Source organism: Cataglyphis hispanica, chromosome 3, assembly GCF_021464435.1.
Source record: "Cataglyphis hispanica isolate Lineage 1 chromosome 3, ULB_Chis1_1.0, whole genome shotgun sequence".
NCBI classification, from domain to species: domain Eukaryota; kingdom Metazoa; phylum Arthropoda; class Insecta; order Hymenoptera; family Formicidae; genus Cataglyphis; species Cataglyphis hispanica.
The window spans coordinates 11,894,246-11,913,862 of NC_065956.1; the positions used below are offsets into that span (position 1 = coordinate 11,894,246).

Below are 19,617 nucleotides of genomic sequence, written 5' to 3' on the forward strand. Positions count from 1 at the left end.
TAAATATATTATATTAATTCACAATTAAATATAGATAGATTATCGATCTTTGCATCGAGTATATTTTTGCATCTTCTTTTCTTCTTCCCGCTTAATTTATACAAATTATGAAAAACGAGTCCGTTGTACTTGAGTGTGAATCGATACATATACAACAAAGAGAGAAAAAAAATTCTGAATAAATTCATTCTTTTATATGTATTTGTACGCGCAGTGTAACATAATATATCGTAATTACATTTCCGATAAAACTCTATTAATATCATCAGCGAGCTCTACTAATTACATTCTTAATCACCTTTATATCTTCGATAGCGGATTCCTGTAGTTTACGAAATATCCGTTCTATTTGCCGAGTTTGCATCCCAAGCCCTTATTATATAACAAAGCTTGTCCCTCTCTATGATATCGTATATAAAGCATAGTATAGTTCAAAAAATCGTAGTAATCAAAAAACCTGAATATTTATATTATATATCTCGAGTTTTATATATAACATTAATGAAAATTATTACTTTTATCAACTTTTATTCATAGTAAAAATCAGATGGGAATATCTCAACTTTAAGTATATTTCCGGCACACAAAATCCGGTTACAAAATTAGAAATTCGCTTACTGCAAAGTTTATTAATACCCACACTTTGTATCGTCACATTCACATCGTCAGTTCGGTCTCTAATAAACAGAGTGCGAAGAATTAAGCGGTTCGCGCTCTTTAGCCAATAATAACGAAGACCGTTCTCCGCTATCCGTCAGTTATTAATTCAGCTGGTTGTACCAGAAAAGCAAATACTTTCAAATTATTCATAATCCCCACAGCAGTCGCGAGGAGCGTAATGGATCTCGGTGAATAAAAGCTCTTACGGTCCCCCGTTGATTCTCCATCGGAACACCTGCGAGTGCTTGCTGCAAATTAAAATCATGCGAGAGAGAGAGAGAGAGAGACCGGAATCAATGCCGACGCGCGTAAATGCAACCTCGGAATTTCTCCATTACAGAGATTTCCCGAATCCGTACGATAGACGTGTCACTGTATGCAATTATGCATTCTATTTCCGAATCAAATGCTACGTACTCGATTTGCGATTTTAAAAATCGTCATAATTATTGTATGTGTGTGTACAGTATAATTCATATATTTAACAATAATCTAAATTATTCATAAAATATATAGATGCTTTTGTTTTTAGCTATCATAAAAGAAGAAAGGTAGGTTTACATAATTTAAAACTGTTGTATAATATGAAGCTGAGAATGCAGTGTTATTTCTTCGTGATAACGTTACACGTTCAATTAATAAGTACATTAATTATTATTGTTGCATATAATTGACGTACATTATGCGACGCCTATATTCGTACATATCGCTTTGTGCGGAAATTTCAATTTTCCTTTATGAAAAGGAAGCCGCTGCACGACGCACCGACGACAAATATAGAATAGAGAGACGACGTTCCTGTGTGCTCCTCCTCCTGTAACTGACATTCCGTCTCCTTTCGCCAAAGGGCTAATTTGCAAGGCAAGAGATTTCATTAGCATGAGCGCAAAGGCGACTGAAACACCTAATATTATATAATATGGCTCTCTCTTTAATCGCCTGTTTAATTTAGTATACGGCATTTAATTACTTGTTTACTGTATCCATAAAAAAAGGCTTTCGCTATAGCCTAAAATTTTTCGAGATTTTCTACTTATATTCGCGAAATGGAAGCGCGGAATAATACAACATCGTTCTCCAGATAATAACGTTTCACCTTCGAGAGATATAATTGTATATACATTCACGATTCGTTTTTGAGATTTTATTGTGTACGTATAATTTACATTGATGATACTGTTATGTAATAAATTCCATGAGGATTGATTCACGTTCATAATTAACGTAACGCATCGCAGCTTTGCATAGGCGACATAATCACGTAATGATACGAATGGAATCCTAATTATGGCGATATCAAATGAGCAAACGTATGAGAAACGCTAATGCATAAAGAAGTATTTTATTCACCAAACACCAATGTTTCATTTTAATTATTCTCGATGCAACTGTTCATCTCGGAAAGATAAATAATTCGTGATCATCAACACAATACTTTTTTTTAGTGAAAAAAATTCTCACGCTTTTTGAAAAATGTATTTGCTCAAGCATATATTTTTTACGTTTTTATTCTCTATTCTTTTTCCGCTCGATATTCGTACGCATCTCTGCAAGATTATTAAAATATTTATCGTTAAAAAGAAAATTTTCCCCCGTAAGATTATTGAAACATTTCCGGTTGATGCAATCCCTTCCGCATTCCCGGGATGCGCATGTGGGGATTTTCGCCGAGCACTTTGCGCTTTTCCCGCAACTTGCTTTTCACGCGACTTGTGTCCTCTTCTCTCTCACATATACACAGATACACGTACGCACGTACACACTCTGTATCCTTTTTCTTTTTCTTATTTTTCTCTCTCTTTCTCTTCTTCTCTTACGTCCGCGAAAATACCCGGATATCCTCAATTCTAATTCAATCGCACGATTTTCTCCCAGGAAATCTCTCCCTTCGAAATGGCTTTGCTCAATATCGCCTCACGATTTCGCGAATCTCTTTCTCGTACTTGCCCTCTCATGCCCCCCATACGTTTTTCAATTCCGACCTCAGGGCTGTATTCGCCGGACCTGCTGCTGGGCGATAAGATTTAGGGCGTCTCGACGAGAAAGGAAACGAACTGCGGGGGCTCCTCCTCCCTCTGCTTTTGAAGGAATTTAAAATTTCTTATAAAATGAGATTATAAAAGAGCCGAGTAAAAGCACAAACTTAATGCAACACGGTCGCGGGAGCTGCCGGAAACGTAGAATTTATTTTTCAACCTCGCCCGCACGCAATTATTTTACTTTCTTACTACAAAAACTTCTGCTTTACAACATTGTCATCTGCTATATAATGTGCCCATATTTCATAAATTATTACGAGAGTCTCTGTAATATTTCCAAGATATAATAATATTTCATATTATCAGATTTGTGAACATATATTAATAATTAGTTGAATTTATATATATTACAGTAGCTGTGAAATATAAAAGTCGTTTATGAATGATGCAGCATGTTTCTCTCATAAAAAGATGTCAACTTTTTTAATCCTGTTCGCACTAAAAATCGCGAGAATCCAGCAGGATCTGCGTCTCATACTCTGCGAGAAAAGTCTCACACGTTTGCGCTGCCACGTAGCTTTAAAAGTTATTTCCGTGAGTGTGCCTACTCCGTATGTTTCCTATGTCTACACACGAGATTTGCAGAATTTTTCACAAATCTCTCTTCACAATAATTCTGCATCCCGCATATATTCACATTAATAAAAATTTTATTTTAGTAATCATAGAAATGATATAAATAAGTTTTTCATTATTCTTAATAAAGAAAATATTATTTTCCCAAATTAATTAAAAATTCAGAGAACATGTGAATTTTTACTTAATAAATATATTTTCTCTATAATACTCCGCGCAAGAGATCTTTATATCGTATTAAGACGGAAGTCGTATTCATAATTAATCTCAACTCTTTTATACTCAAACAAAAAGAAGAAGCCATTCGCCATGTAATATTGCTAAAACTTTTAACTTTCCTTTCTTTATTCTGCGAAGTTTATACTGTGCGTCCGTTAAATAGAAGTACGTAAAAGTGAAACAACTTCAACGAGACAATTTGCTTGACAAAAATCTTTATTTCAAAATGTTTCACTTAATTTCCGACCTCAAATTCAACATGAGAAAATTAAAATTCTTTTATACAAAAAATATCATCTAATTATAAATTCTTTATGATAAAAGTGAAAAAGCACGCAAAAAAACTTTCATCACTTTTCTTTATAAATTTTCATTCCTTATATTTTGTCGCGTTTGATTCGACGATTTCAATGTGTTAATCAATATTTAATATCTCTAATGCAAAGCATAATTAATTATGTACGGGAGATTTTTATAAAGATTAAATATAAAATGTTACACTGTATCAAGACAGATTATAAAATAATGTAAAATAAATAGTACATTGCTGTAAAAATACAAATAGTACGTAGCGTAGAATTAATTTCGTTGATATATTTAATCGAATAAAAATTTATACAATACTTGCTTCTTTCGCGTTCGACTGGCACTTTGAAAACCTTTATTTTTCCTTGTTCCGTCGTAGAAAGAAAAATCAGGAAAAAAAAATTGTCAACTCTTAGTGTATTCCAACGCTCGCGCTGCTCACATGTTACTGTCAGGTTTAAGGTCAAGCAAAGAACGCGATTTTCCGACAGTGGGGCCTTGCAACGGACATAAGAGGATTAAGTCAGTTTTCTTCCCGCCAGATTTGGCGTACCGTACCAGCTGCTTCCGCGTCGGTCACTTTCCGTTTGTTCCATTTCCCTTTATAATCGTTAAAACAATTATTGCCCATATTTTCATTCGTCGATCACCTGCGTGTTTAGATACGCGATTCGTCACTTATTTTAAGACAAAAAATTAAATTTCACAAAATCAATAGAGCGCATTAACAATTTTTCTTCAATGCTGAAATTTTTGTTCATATATAAAAACATTATATTAAATATTTTTTAAGTAAAAAATATTTTTGCTCCATAATATTATTCGGTAACTGTGCTATGTACATATATATATATCAAACAATGTTTTTTCTGTATCGAGACATTTTCACAATAGAAAAATAACCTTTTGTTCAGCTTAACAATATAAATGTGATTTTATTTCCGAATAGTTAATTTATTTACATAAAAACAAAAAGCTTTCTATTACATAATGTGTAAATTCTAGATTTATTGATTTTTTAATAAGATTTTTTTCCATAAATTTAAAGTCAATTTTTTTTCAATTAAAATATAAACAATAATCAATAGGTTCGCCGTTATAGAAAATTGAAAATTGGAGAGTTCTCGAGTTGCTCTAATTAACATTATTGCTAAAAGCTAATGACAAATATATTTCTCAAATGGTAAATCTCTCATTATCCGTTTACACATAAGAATCTATTGTGTTAAATCTCAGACTTTAGTCCTGCAGCACGTTCGCGACCTAATTAAATATTTATAGAACATACATCGCATCGATTTTTTATACGTGTTCAATCTTATAGTCCACCGCATTAGATCGAACATTTTTGTTTCACTCTAACATAAAAGATAAAACCAAATTAAAGTTGGCGGTCCATGGAAAAATCAATATAGAAACTCTGTAATGAGAAAACGTTCTCTAAACTCATCTCAGGATCAAGCCGGATTAAACGCGCAAGAAATTAAAAATTATACTCGAGTACTCTCTAGATTCTAGATTATGATGACACTGAGAAGAAGTCATTTTGCATCATATACATTATTTTTTTTTAAATCATTTATAAACAAAACAGTGTTCATATTAGAAAATTTTTAATGCCAAATAATTTCTGAGTTTCGCATTAGTTTCGATATATAGAAATTTATATACAAGAATTTTAATAATTTTAAACTTATATGCACTATATATAAAATATAAATATTATTGTCTACAATAAATATTGTCACGAAAATTATTCTTCATATATTTGCGCAGAGTAAAGTTAATATTCCATTTAAGATGTATTAAATAATAATTTTTAATATAATATCTGTGTTCAATATTACGTTCTAATTTCTAGCATATTCTGTGATAATAATCTTGATCATAAAATAATAGTTTATAAAAAATCATTGGCTACTTACAATATGCGCTATTCGATGGGGCGTTTTGACGCGATAGTTTGACCTATAACACAAAGAAAAACTTAAATGTAGTTTCTATTACATAAATAAAATGATTTAAAAACAGTTCTCTATTTATTGATTGAATTTTATTTTTATATAAGCATTTGTTGATTAGACGATTACAGATTTAAAAAAGGGATTGTTTCTCGCGTAATAGAATAATCGCAATAAATATAAAATGAGAAGAAACGACAAAATGTACTTCAAATTCACTTTAGATATTGTATTACACATTCTTGAAGCAAGAGATTCACTTTAATTTGCATAACTGAGACGTCCGACTTCATACCAGCTTCCGGAATAATAGTGCCGCACGCCAATTTCTCGCGCGGAGAATTTAGATTAAATTCGGAGAATGCGTGAACGCGCGAGCCTCGCTTATAACTTCATCCAGCTCGAGTTAGCATTATTGGCAAGAGAAAGATACACGTCGCATCTTTCTGACAGTTGATCGATTGACCGGGCAGATGAAAGACTTCTGCCTCATTCAATCTGTGACATTCAATAAAGGGCGTTCAAAAGCCCGACGAGAGCCGAGGGATTTCGCAAGGCAAATCTGCAAGAGAGTACAGTCTAAAATGGAAATCGCGAATACGCGGATTGACTGGGAAATTGCTGCGTAAGAATTTTCATTGCGCTTTCCGGCCTTCTCTTTCGTTATCGCTCTCGTCTCGTTCCACGTTTCGCGTTTTCCCGCGAAACCGCAAGAGAAAGTAATTAAAGCGCTGCTTTTATCCGCTGCGCCTCGACGACGTGCCACGTGAGAATGCAGTTTTCGTAGCAGTTGCGAATCGAGGCGAAATGCAGTTAGAGATGCAGTGTCGTATGTACATACGTGCCGTGCGATTTTCCGCGAGACCGTTCGGTCGCGTTTGCGCGAGTTAATTACGGCTCGGCCACCCCCTTCCCCCTCCCCCCCCCACCCCTCCTTCCCCCGTCACCGAATATAACGCCGCAACGAAAATAACAGAGGGGTGGTTTTCGCCGGACGGAAAATGTTGCGGCTTGTGTTTACCTTAATGCAACGTTCGCGCACGAGAATCAAGATTATTATTTTCTAAACACGCGCTGCCGCGATATATACGACGAAGTCGAGTAAAATATCCGCCTGCGCCGAGTATTTGCCGTGTTGAATAGGTAAATGTCACTTCTGCGCCTTTTCATTCTCGACTACGACATTGTTGACTGCGCGAGCTTATGCAACAATAATTATTTTCCGTACGACGCATTCTGTACGGCAGAATATAGAAGTGGGAATTACATTATCTAATGCTACGAATCTTTTAATATCATTCCATCTGTATATAAGATCTTTTTGGCGATAATAGATCAAAAATTGTAGTCACTACACTTGTCGCTGTATCGAAAAAATACACGCTCTTACAATTATAATAATAATCTTTATTGAGCAAATTAGTACATTATATTGTAAGAGATAATAAGTAAAAAAAAAAGACAAAAAAGATTGCATCAAATTAATATTAAAATTAATTAAATTTATGCGTCTTCTTTTCTTGCCCCCGCAATTTCTTCGCTCTCGATTATGGAATTCGCGCAAACTTCTGTAATTGAACCTAAGTCAATAGACGAAAGAAGTGCAAACGGGGGGAGAGAGAGATCGGATCAATCAATCGTCCGACGTTAAACGGATAGCGCCATAAATTCCATCTCTCGAATTTCGGGGGTTACGTGTGCGCAATCGGGTGCAACTGCAGGCGGAACTGCAACTGCAAACCTACTGTAATTGGAAGGACCGTGGGGCGCGTACTATATGCGCACATATATGGAAGTTATCGCGTATGAGGGGGACCGCGTGATCGAAATCGAAAACCTCGGGGCGCGCTTCCGAATTAGGCGCGTCGACATGCACGCTCTAATCGAATACCCGCATACACCGCGCGCGCGTATTCGCACTTGCAGTTGCGTTAGAAACTTTTAATCATCGCGTAAATTGGCTCTCATAAATCGAGAAACGCTTTTGCCGTAAATCGTAGATAATTTCGATATTTCTCTTCCCACGCAACTGCAACGATTATACGCTACACGACAAAACTATAATTCCACATAATGAAAATATCTAATTAACTGGATATATCTACATAAATACAATTCTATATTAGCGCGTAATATATATTGTGATTCGAAAGATCTTTTATCAATCGTAAATTGCATGAGGTACGTCATTTTCTGATTAGATTATCGAATATAAAATATATAGGGTGTTTTTAAATAAATGCGAAAAATTTTATGAGATGATTTTTAGTCAAAAATTTGAAAAAAAAAAAAAACAAAAATTTAATTTTTACTTCCCCCTTTGGAAAAATGTAACTCCTCAAGGAGGGAATATAAGAGTATATATGTTTATATGAAAGATTCCTCCTTAATTTTCGACAAAAAATTATCTAAAATTTTTCGCATTTATTTAGAAACATCCTGTATATAATTATAAATTGTATGGATAATTTGAGTTCTGCATCTATTTGTAAGCGCAATTGCAAAATTAGAATTAATATGTGCAAAATTATCTGTCGCGATTGTATTAACAATATGAATTGTATGTACATATAAACATAATATATGATAATAGAAATTCAGCAATTGTATAATAATTTGGCGTTTGCCGAAAATTTAGAAACATAATTGCACAATTAAAATAATTTATTTTGCCACAATTTTTAAACATATTAATGATTAAAATTAATCTTTATAATAAAACCAAAAGTTTCAACCATTTATAAACAAAATCTCGAAAGCTGATGTGACTTTAATGTTATGTAATTAACATAACATTAAATATCATTAACATTATTCATGATTAATGCGTAAATCTATTTTAACATAATATATGTAATTTGCATATAAAAGTCGAAAATTAATATAAATCCAAGGCAATTTCTTTCGCTTAAATTTAATCTCGTTGTTATATTTTATTCCGTTGAAATTCTCCTTTATGAAGCAAGAGTATGCTTGAAAATATTGATACTCGAAAATGAAATAAATATATTATAAAAATTAAATATGTCTATGGCAAATTTATCGTTTTCACGAAAAGAAAACTTTCGATTTAAGGAACTTTTGTTTATCCAATCGCGTTATGTGTGATTTTTGCTAACGACTTTACGGTGAGTTCGCAGATTTCATTTCCGAGTGTGCCGTAATCCTAAAAACTTTTCAAATTAAATTTCTAAATTATGCTTGATCTAGCCAAGGCCTCTCTCTCTCTCTCTCTCTTCGGCCTCGCTTAACTCCCTTCCTTTATTTTTCAGACAGGCGAGAAAGTCCTGAGAGTTTGACGAGCATTTACCGAGTTTTGTTCGGGAATTCTCCGCCCAACTTCCGGAAGTTTTGGCCGAGAGTCCCATGGCGGAAATAATGAATCGCTTCGCGTTATGACAATAAATGCGGTCTTGATAAATCGCAACATCTGCCATTAAATTTGTAATAGGATGTAATGAAAATGTGTGGGTGTGTGCTCAAACTAAAGCCTTTCGTCTTGCCCGTTATTAGGATTAATAAACTTAACTTGAAGATATAAATAAAAGAGACATTCTTTGCAATTTTCAATCATAACTTTAATCAGAAACCGCAACAACTTTTTATCATGATAAATAAATTATACGTTTCTTTTTTCTTTTCAAGAAACATTCACAGACAGATGTATATAATTTGCGCTTTGCAAAAGTTCTTTCAACTACAAATTTCTTTATAGACGAAAATTTAATAAATTGTTACATTTCTTTGCAATTTTTTTATTCAATATTACAAATATCTTTAAAATTAATTCTGAAATTAAAATCTCTTGTTAAAGCATACTCCACTTGAAATTAAACAAATTATAAAAATATTTTGTTAATAATTCTTAAAATTCATATATGTTGAAGATTACACAAAAATTTAATTATACTTTCAGGGAAATTATTGTCAGAGAACTTACACATTACAGTAATTTCTTCGACACTTTGAAATTTTACAATCACCGGTGATATTGTTGTCAAAGCTGCGGCTAAACAAACTTGCAAAGGTTTAATGTATCAGTCCAGAAAACTAAGCGAGTTAACAATGTCATGAGAACGGTTAAAAAATTTAAATGAGAAGGGAGTAAAACCGGAAGGTACGCCAGTAGCGATGGGTTGGGCAAGGCGATGGTTAGAGGAAAGATAAAAAAAAAAAAGTCAAATGAAAAGCGCTGGCCGAATCGAGGTCAGCCGAATAATAAATCATTCGGCAAAGTCCTTTTCAGACTAGAGCACCATAAACTCTCGTATTTTTTTTTCCGGAACGAACGTATAAAAACACCCATCTTACTTGCAAAACGTGTTTGCCAAAAAGAAAAATGAATAGAAGTGAAGACATATAAATCGAAACAATATATATATTACATATATAATTTATTCTGCCAAAAATAATTTTACTAATAGTTTGAGGTATTTGTAGAAAAATGTGTGCGTTATATTACGATTTTTCGAAAAAAATGTATTTTTTTTATACATCTTGTTCGATTTATATAAATTGACTCGCGCTTAAAGCACTTGCCATTTTCTCGTCGAGTCTCCCAATTTTAGTTTAATGCATACGCTATTTTTCGTACATTCTTGGCAATCAATTACTCGTGCGCATATAGTAGTAACTACATATTGCGATACAGGAGCTGTCTTAGAATTCCGCACACGTGCCCAATATTTCCGCCAGCATCACGTTTCCGTCGTATTTTTCTGTATCACTTACGAGGTGCCTTTCATCTTATCGAATTCTCAGTGCTTCTAGAAAAAGCGGGTTGTACGTAACACCGATAATAAAATACGAAACTAATAATATCCGCGACGGGTCCACGCGTATACAGCAAAATTGCGTTATACAACCAGCCATGTGTACAAATACTCGCCCATAAAATCGTATACACATGTACCATATTTCTGTGTAATATGTGTCCGCTGTTGTGCGTATCGCAGAAATATAAAAAAAAGCCGCGTATCTAGAATTGATAATATGTATCCGGTATCTCGTGCAATGTAAATTTCTAAAGAGTTTGTGTTATTTTTTTCAAAATGTAATGTTCTACGTAACATTTTTCTCGATATAATTTTCGACGTAATCAATTTATTTTAAATTGATACAATTTGCTATAAATAAATATAAATACCAGAATATCTCAGCAATTTTGCACAATATCTCCGTATTATTAATAAAATAAAAACTAATTATATACTCTGTATTTTAATAAGAAAATAGAAAGACAATAGAGATTATTTAATCGATACTTTGATAATAATTCTAAGTTTTCAATAATTGAAAAAATAAAAAAATTATCCATGCAATTGCAGAAAACTGACAGACAATAAAATTTGAAATCCGTAATAATAATATAGCTCACTGAACAACGATAAAAAGTTACATCCCTGAGATGCGCGCGGATAATCGTGTATGTACGTGGTAATGGAGACGTGAACTGCGAGTTGTTCCAGATAATAGTATCACGGATAAGCCTCGCAAAACGATAATAGGTTCGACAAGGAAGATAATGTCCTGTCACTACAAGCAAGAAGAAAATATCGAAGAATCTATCCCGGTCGCTTTAGTCGATATATGTTCACGCGACTATACTTTTATTTAATTTAAATCTACGATTGAGATCCAAACAAAAGTTTGATAATTTATTATTAAATGTGTAAAAAATTTGCATATAAAATAAAATTTTCTTGAGAATTCTTGAGATTGTTTTATGCAGAGAAATAGACAATGTTTTGATGGAAACCAAACTGTCTTAAATTATATAACATTCTGCCAAATCTTTTTAATTTTATAAAATTTTAAAGATTTTTTTATATTCTTAAAATAATAATTTTCACAAAAAAATGACAAACTTTTGTAATTGCGCCTTTTTAAAATTGATTATAAACTAAAAATTGTAGATATTTGCCGTCCTATATGTGCAATAATCTACAAAATCAATAAAAAAAAAAAAAAATTTGAATGGAGCCAATATTGTCTTTAGTTACATATTCTCATGCCGTTATATAAAGAAATTTTTTTTTATTGAATCGATGATATGATTGAAGAACAAAAATGGCAATGATAGATTGTACACAAATGCTCTGTATGTAATGGAATATCCATAGTACAATTGCCTGAGTTAATAACGTCGCAAATATGAACGGTCCGCATTCGATGTCGTTTAAGATCAATCCGACGTTATAAAAATAAAAGAAAATTTATTTTGCTCCGTTACATACATATTCCATATTTCAGATAAATAATAGAACCGAAACTAAAAGAAGCGATAATAAATTTTAACAAATAATCTAGATTGTTTTTCATCGCAATAATGGAAGAGATGCAATTTCCGAGACAAAACAAGATAAAACGATAAAATTAAAATATATTTTTTTATGCTCCTTCCTATTGTTTTTCTGTGAAATACATAAAGCATCCAATTATTTAATTATATCTCGAGATATATTTCTTAACTATCGCAAATATCTTCCTTATATCTCGAGTATAAAAAAATTGTATAAAAAAGAGAAAAAAATTTTATAAATCATCGCGTCCATCTCACGACAGAGATTCACGAGAAAGAACACGAGAACGCAGAGGTCGAGAAATCTAACTTCCTTTCTGCGGGTCCATTTTACGAAGCCGCCGATCAAGGTTCGTGGCGGCGTCTCAATAGACCACTCGATCGACCGGAAGTGATAACAGAATGCACCTGTGTTTTCCCGTAATCGGCGAGCTTCATTGTTATTGCCGCGCTTCTCTCGAAAGATTGCAAAACGGAGATGTTGAGATTGGAGCAAGAATCCTCGCGATCTACGATCGATCTCAAAGAGGAGCGAATGTCATCGCGTTTTATCGCATCGTGGAGATAAATTGACCAAACAGTTATTTATAAAAAGAAATTAAATGTTATTAATGCCATCTATCTAATTCTGCTAATCTCCATTTATCATATGTTTGTAACATTGAAATACATTTATTTTATTCACAACTCCATTTTTAAGTTTCGAAAAAAAATTGTACATATTTCAAGTCTCATACGAAAAAGATGCGTAAGCTACGTATGCTAAAAGCATATATCGTAAAATAAGAGAAACGGATATCGGATAAAATATGAATATAGACGGAAAACGACAATGCAATCTCACTATCAATTTTAAAAGACAGACAAGCACATGACAAACAAACATTCTCTCTGTCATGTTCAAATATTGAAGGAATTAAGAGAAGAACGATAAATGCTAGCAGCGCATTCGCGAATGTATCATCGTTTAAGTGTCAACGAAACGAAAAACAAATAACATAAAAGTACTTTATCCGAGTGCGAAAAAAAAAAAAGCATCGTCAATAAATCACGGCGTGATTTAAATGTACATATATATATTTTATATAAGTTTAAAAAACTGTTGTGTACACTATATCGATCAAATGTAATGCAAGAAAATCTTCGTCTGTTATTATTATTATGCGAGCAGCTCTCTTTTAAAGGATTGACTAAAATATTCCATAAAGAATTAATTTTTTTATGCTTTAAAACTCGCTATTTCAAGAGTTTTCGTGAGGCAGTCGATTTACGAAGTACTCGTTGTCGCGAATTATTTATTTACTATTAGCGCAAGCCTTTCCTTATTTAAACGTTATTTCCGTTTTAAATGGAGGTTGAACAAATTGCGCAAAACAACCAAATATAGAAATCATAAAATGCTAAAACGAATTTCTTATATCATTGCATCTGCACATGACTGATTTACCGGCGAAAGAGAGAAAAAGAAACAATAGTGCGATATGAGGATAAAAATACCGCTACAATATAATCAAATTATAATGCAATGATGAAATGTTCGCACGAAAAACTGATTTGTCAATAAAAAAATCTTAACTCAAAATATATTTTCTAATCTAATTTTTTATATCAATTATAAATATAAATATATGCTCATAATTCAATATTATTCATTAAAATCTAACATCTGCACATTTCATATCTATTAAGACTAAATTAAACGCGATGAGCGTTAGTTTACGTCTCACTAGAAAAACTATGCAAATTTTCAAAACAATGTAAGGTACTCATACATGAAACCATGATTGTGATTCGATTTTAATTATATAATAATTAATTGCAAGTAAATTGAACTACAATGGACGAGCGCGAATTTTATCACGATTAAATCGCGTTGAAAGTTAAAGTTTCGTTGCCCACGTCCTGATACACTTCACATTGTTCGCACATCGTGGCGAAGAGAATGGGATGCCCGCGCCGTAAATTACCGGAGATCTCGTGTCGTCGGCTTTTATTTAGCGTGACATTCCCGCAAGTCAGGATTGCCGATCGCGTAATCTACACGACGCGACACGACGCCTCGCTGGAAAGCGAAGCTGATCGACGCGATATCATGCGAGAAAAAGTTTGCTCGCGTGATAAACGAGCCGAGTCGAGAAAGGATCTTATTACAGCAGCAGCAGCAGCACACGACGACGCGGTTGCCGATCCTTAGGAATTGGGGTCTCCCCTTTAGTTCTGTTTGCGTCACAATCTCTCGTTACCGCTTTCTATCGCGATTTCACCTGCCCGAGCTCGCTGCAGATTTTGCATTTTTGCGGGATTCCAATTTCCTTTCTCCGTGTGCAACGCGACGAAAACTACCGTGTGTATTCGCGCGTTTCTCGTTCCATTTCTGCATCCTTCCAAGCAGAATTCTCACGCACACAGAGTAGCGCAAATATTTGTCGCGCTGCGTATCTACTCTCATCTCTGATGGTGACTGACAAAAGGATTGACGTGCGTGGAATATTAAAAAATTTTGCTGCATAAAAAGCTAAGCGAAAGGAGTATAAGTCTTTTTATATTACACGTGCAAAATCATATATCTTTTGTGCACATTTAACTCTCCAATGGTTTTTGATACCCTTTCTAAATGTTGTAAAGTTCGTGATTTGCCCCATTATTTTTAACATTAAATAATATCTAGACAAAAATCTTAAATTCATTTTCTATTCAAGTTAATTTGAATCGCTCAATAATTGTCAATGACTCAACATTGTCAATTATCGTGAGCGATTCGTAAACAGGATATGCCGTACGTAAATAGTATGCGACGCAATTTAAAATAGTCATTATGAAGAAGTTGTTTCTTTGTAGAATAATGAAAGTCGCGTTGCAGTAACAAAACATAAAAGAGGCGTCCCGAAATAACAAACATTTGAAGTAGCTTCGCGAAATTAAGCGGGCAACTGGGTTATCCTGAGCGTATGCTGGAAGGATGTTGATTACGGCATAATAGAAACGTGTATCAATTACAAAGCGTTCGTGGTATAATATGGAGAGCGAATTACCGGCAAACTTTTTTTTACGCACGCATATATTAATTTTTTATTATTTTCGCGAACTGTTATTCGAATACACTGGTGTTCCGAATCTATCTGAAATCTTCCGTCTTGATCAATTTGCTTTTATTTAATAAACTATCAAAGAAGAGCGATAGTGTTTATAATAATTTGTGAGTGACTGAAAGAGTAACAAAATGCAAAAATTAAATTTAAAAAATAATTAGTAAAATCTTATCTTGTACATTTATCCCTCTTAAGTAGACTTTATTAAATTTACTAAATTAAATATTATAATTATAAATGCATATTGAAAATTGGACAGTGCCAACAAAAGTAATATATTTTCTCAATATTTTTATAAAGTGATTAGTCTAAAATAATGCTCGTTCTTAAGCTTGGAACATCTTATATACTCGTGGCGCGCGCGATAAACGTTTGTATGTAATACATACTCTGAGAATTGGCTCATCGTAGTAAAACTTAAAGCGAGACTTACTTAGCTAGTTTGTTGAAAAAGCTCGTCCGACTAGTATTTTACTCGCGACAATTTTCCTAGCAATTTCACCGAGATGAGCGTATCTTTTTCTATCACGCGACGCAACGAAAAAAACCTACTGCTGTAGGATACAAGAGATAAAAATCAATCGAGTTACAACGAAATTACAGCGAGCAGCAATGATGTATTAAAACATGAATTCGTGCAATCTTGCTAATGCAATTTTGCTAATGCAATTCGTTAACAGAACTAACACAAATCATGCAGAATAGAGGAAAAGATCTGTTTTTATAGATAAGCGCGTTCTGTAGATATTTCCTGTTTTGAAAAAAAAAAAAAAAACTAAACATACTACAGATTCCGCGATTATCGCTACTAGAGAAAGTATACTTAAATCGATACAAGTTTTCACGCAAATAAAAGTTGAAATAAATTCTAAAACTTTCTACTTAATATACTATTTTATCCAAATAATCCAAAAAATTGCGATAAAAGAATGATAAAGAAAAGTATTTATACGTACTTTATAGTCGAATATACGTTCACCACTTATATTTATGTCTCCAATTAATTTTTCTCCTTTTTTCACAAAATTATACAAATGTTTAAGGCAGTTAAATTACATAAAAGCCTGTAAAATATATATATATATATATATATATATATATATATATATATATACATTTTACTAATTGAAGTGTAAATTCACATTATAATGTATTTGAATTTACAAAAACGTATCTCGTATTATTATATATGTAACATTTTATTATGTTCTTTTTTAGATATGTTAGAAAACTTATTATACATAAAAAAAATTGTTATGCGCATTTATGATAAAATATTATAAATTTAAAATTAAATTTTTTTTTTTTTAAGTACGATTATTCACCGTCTCATTTATATTAAAAAGACAATTGTAAATTCACTTTCTAGCAATAATCTCTGCTGCCAACGTCATGGTCATTTGCACTTGGCGATTATTCTTTCCATCGTAATCTTTTTTTCGAACCACAAGAGAAAAGTTTATTCATCTCACAAGTATTACAGAAGTATCTTTTCGCATAACTACTTTCAAGACATCCAATATGTTTCCTTTCCATCTATCGAAAACGAGCAAATAACGTGCCGATTTCGATAAAAAAAAAATATAAAGGCGAGAACAATTTCTGATCGCCATGCGGTTTTCCTCAATAATTAGAGCGAATAAATGCATGAGTGACGCGGTAGATTCGACGGTGAAACTTCGTGACCACATTCGCGTCGAGAAAGGAAATGAAAGATAAAGAGGATACGAAGATAAAGTAGTGGTGGAAGAGATTGAAAGAACCGCGAAGGAGAGTGAATGAATATTTGATGGCAATGTGTCAGTCACTCACGCCGGTCGGTCATAAACGGCCTAAAAATGCGAGACTCAAAGCCATCCGTATTTGCATGTAAATGTATTCGTGGTTACACCCGCGTAGAGGTAAATACGAGATTTAAATTCTTTTAATGAAATACTCGTGTCGGCCAGATTGTATCTGGATGCCGTTCGAATCATCCGAGTTTACGCGGAATATTAGATGCACGCGTGAACGAAAAAGTTTATAAATATCTCACAAAATAAATATGAGGTGTGACAGAAGTAAGAAAAGTGTAAATCGCGTTTTATTCGTCTATTAAAAAAAAAAATAAATAAAACAAAAAGATACATGTGTTTCTCTCTAATGCAAACATGTAAATTATTTTAATTACACAAGTAAATTGTTTTTTTCTCTCAAACAGAAATGAGAAAAACATATTTTTTTTTCGTCTACACGTTCATCTCCGAATTTTATCACCGAAATAATCATTTTTGACAATTTGAACCGCTCATGTGACATAAAAGAAATGTTTGTTCAGACAATTTCGACCCTTCCGAAATGAAAGCATTCGAAGCGAACACGACCGTGCATATGTAGTACTCTTTCCATTGCAATTTTTTCGTCGGTGAAATGATTCTATTCGAACTTGTATAACATCGTAAGCTATATATACATATAAATGTCAAAAAATCTATTTCTGAAAGAGAGATGTTTGTCTCCGTTGAAGTGATTTATTTCTATTTTCGCAATGTGAAAAAATATTTGGCCTTATGGAGAATCGGCTTAAAATCGCGCAATTTTTAAAATCATATATTATGGAGAATGTTTTCAAGCCTTTTTTTGTGTCGGGAAATAATCCCTAATCCATTTGCATCTCCACATATGGCTTTTATATAACATGAATACAAGTTTTTGTACGTTAAATTGAAAAATAAGCTTTTTACAATAGAAGAAAAAAAATGTAATAGCACACACTCGGTAAGAATAATTTACAAAATAACAAATAAAATATAATCAGGACAAAAAATTCAATTTTCTAAGGATTGAAATTGAATCTTTCGATATGCTTTAACCATATACCCATTTCTCTTCAAATCGATACATCTCTCTATATAAGTAATACTCTCATATTATCGTTTCGATATTATCGAGCTATTATAACAGACTTCAATTATATCCGCGCGCAAAAAGCTTCGCTTCAGCGTTCGAGCATCATAAACTGAATGAGAATCTTAAAAAGATTTTCCGCGGTAATTGCCGTTGAAATTGCGCCGACGTGCAATATTTAAAGCCTCATTGTTATGCATCGATATTTCTTTTTTTATATACATATATCGCATAACATTGGCAGCCGGTGATATCGATTGCGTTACAATCGAATATACCCGTCAGGGGATAACAAGTTGTAACGCGGCTCTCTGTTCTCTCATTTCCGGTTTAGATTCTAGAGGAAGAAAGAGAGACTATCCGGTATGAGCAGCGGGGCGTTGCAATATGCATAAACAAACTTTTGGACGGCGGTAAACTTTCGTGCTCGCGTATTTCTCAGGCACAGTTTTACGGGGAAACGCGATATTGCGTCTCGATTCTGAACGAATTCCAATTCGTTCTCTCTCTCTCTCTCTCTCTGTTGGAAAAGTTTGGATCGCACTCTGTAAAAGGAAAACGTGTATTTCGCTTCTCCTTCGGTGAAAACACGTTTATAGCGAGCACGGCGAAGAGCAATAAAAGGCGAGACACGGTCCGCGGAAAACAGCGCGAGGGCACAATTGTGGCCGCGCGTTTCTCTCCTCTTTCACTGGCTTTTCTAGTTTTCCTCTCAAAGTCCGCTTTTACCCCTCCGAGATACACCCACCTTTAATTTGCTCGCCGCGACAATGGCCAATAATGAAACGTACGCGCGTAAAACACAAAAAGGCTCTTCGTTTCGCGCAAACACAACCCTTATTATCGAGTTAATTGAAGTCGTTCAATTACCAAAGGATTAAAATATTTTTAGAAAATTGTAATATCGTTTGCAATTGATTTTAATGTGCTTTTAACTTGTTTCTTAATATCAATGTCAAAAAGTTATTCCAAAATCGATAATTAGTGTCGATTTGCATCATCAATTAAGATATTCTTAATTAAGAGCGATTCTTTTGAAATCCTGCAAAAATTTCGCACATTAACTATAGTGTTTTCAATATTCATAAAACTATCATATCCAGACGAGCTTCTTATTCCGTTCTATTTATAAAATCATTCAAACGTTCCTTACAATCTACTTATGTTAGTAGAAGTATTAATTCCATATCATAGAATCTCATCTCCCCCACCATTAATCTTGAATCTAAAGTGCTCTACATCCTAATTTAATTGCAGAGAGAAGCGGAGCGCGTTATAACATACTCGTCGCTGTAATCCGGTAATATACGTTTTGCGCGATCTCTCGTAACTGCGCCGGCACCGCATAGTTAATTCTCTAAGAGAGCGATCTCGCGATTTATTTATCGGTTCAACGGATCCCGCAGTAATTTTCAAGAGAGAAAGAAAGGGAGAAAGAGAGAATCGAGAGCGCGTAATATCGGAAAACATAATGAACCAGGAAATCTTTGGGGTCGAGTTACCGGCAGTATCGAGGCTCGCATCAAACCGCGTAAGTATGCAAATACCCGACAGCATTTAGCGTGGATTTACTTAGCTGC

At 33.5% G+C, this 19,617-nt stretch overlaps 1 protein-coding gene across 1 annotated transcript in view; it reads right to left on the reverse strand.

Annotated features, from left to right (window-relative positions):
- LOC126859263 (RNA binding protein fox-1 homolog 2) overlaps positions 1 to 19,617 on the reverse strand; it is a 250,378-nt gene that overhangs the window by 153,447 nt on the left and 77,314 nt on the right. The window contains exon 3 of the mRNA XM_050610362.1: positions 5,726 to 5,768. The gene's annotated coding sequence lies outside the window, so the exon portion shown is untranslated. The remainder of the gene's footprint in view (positions 1 to 5,725; positions 5,769 to 19,617) is intronic.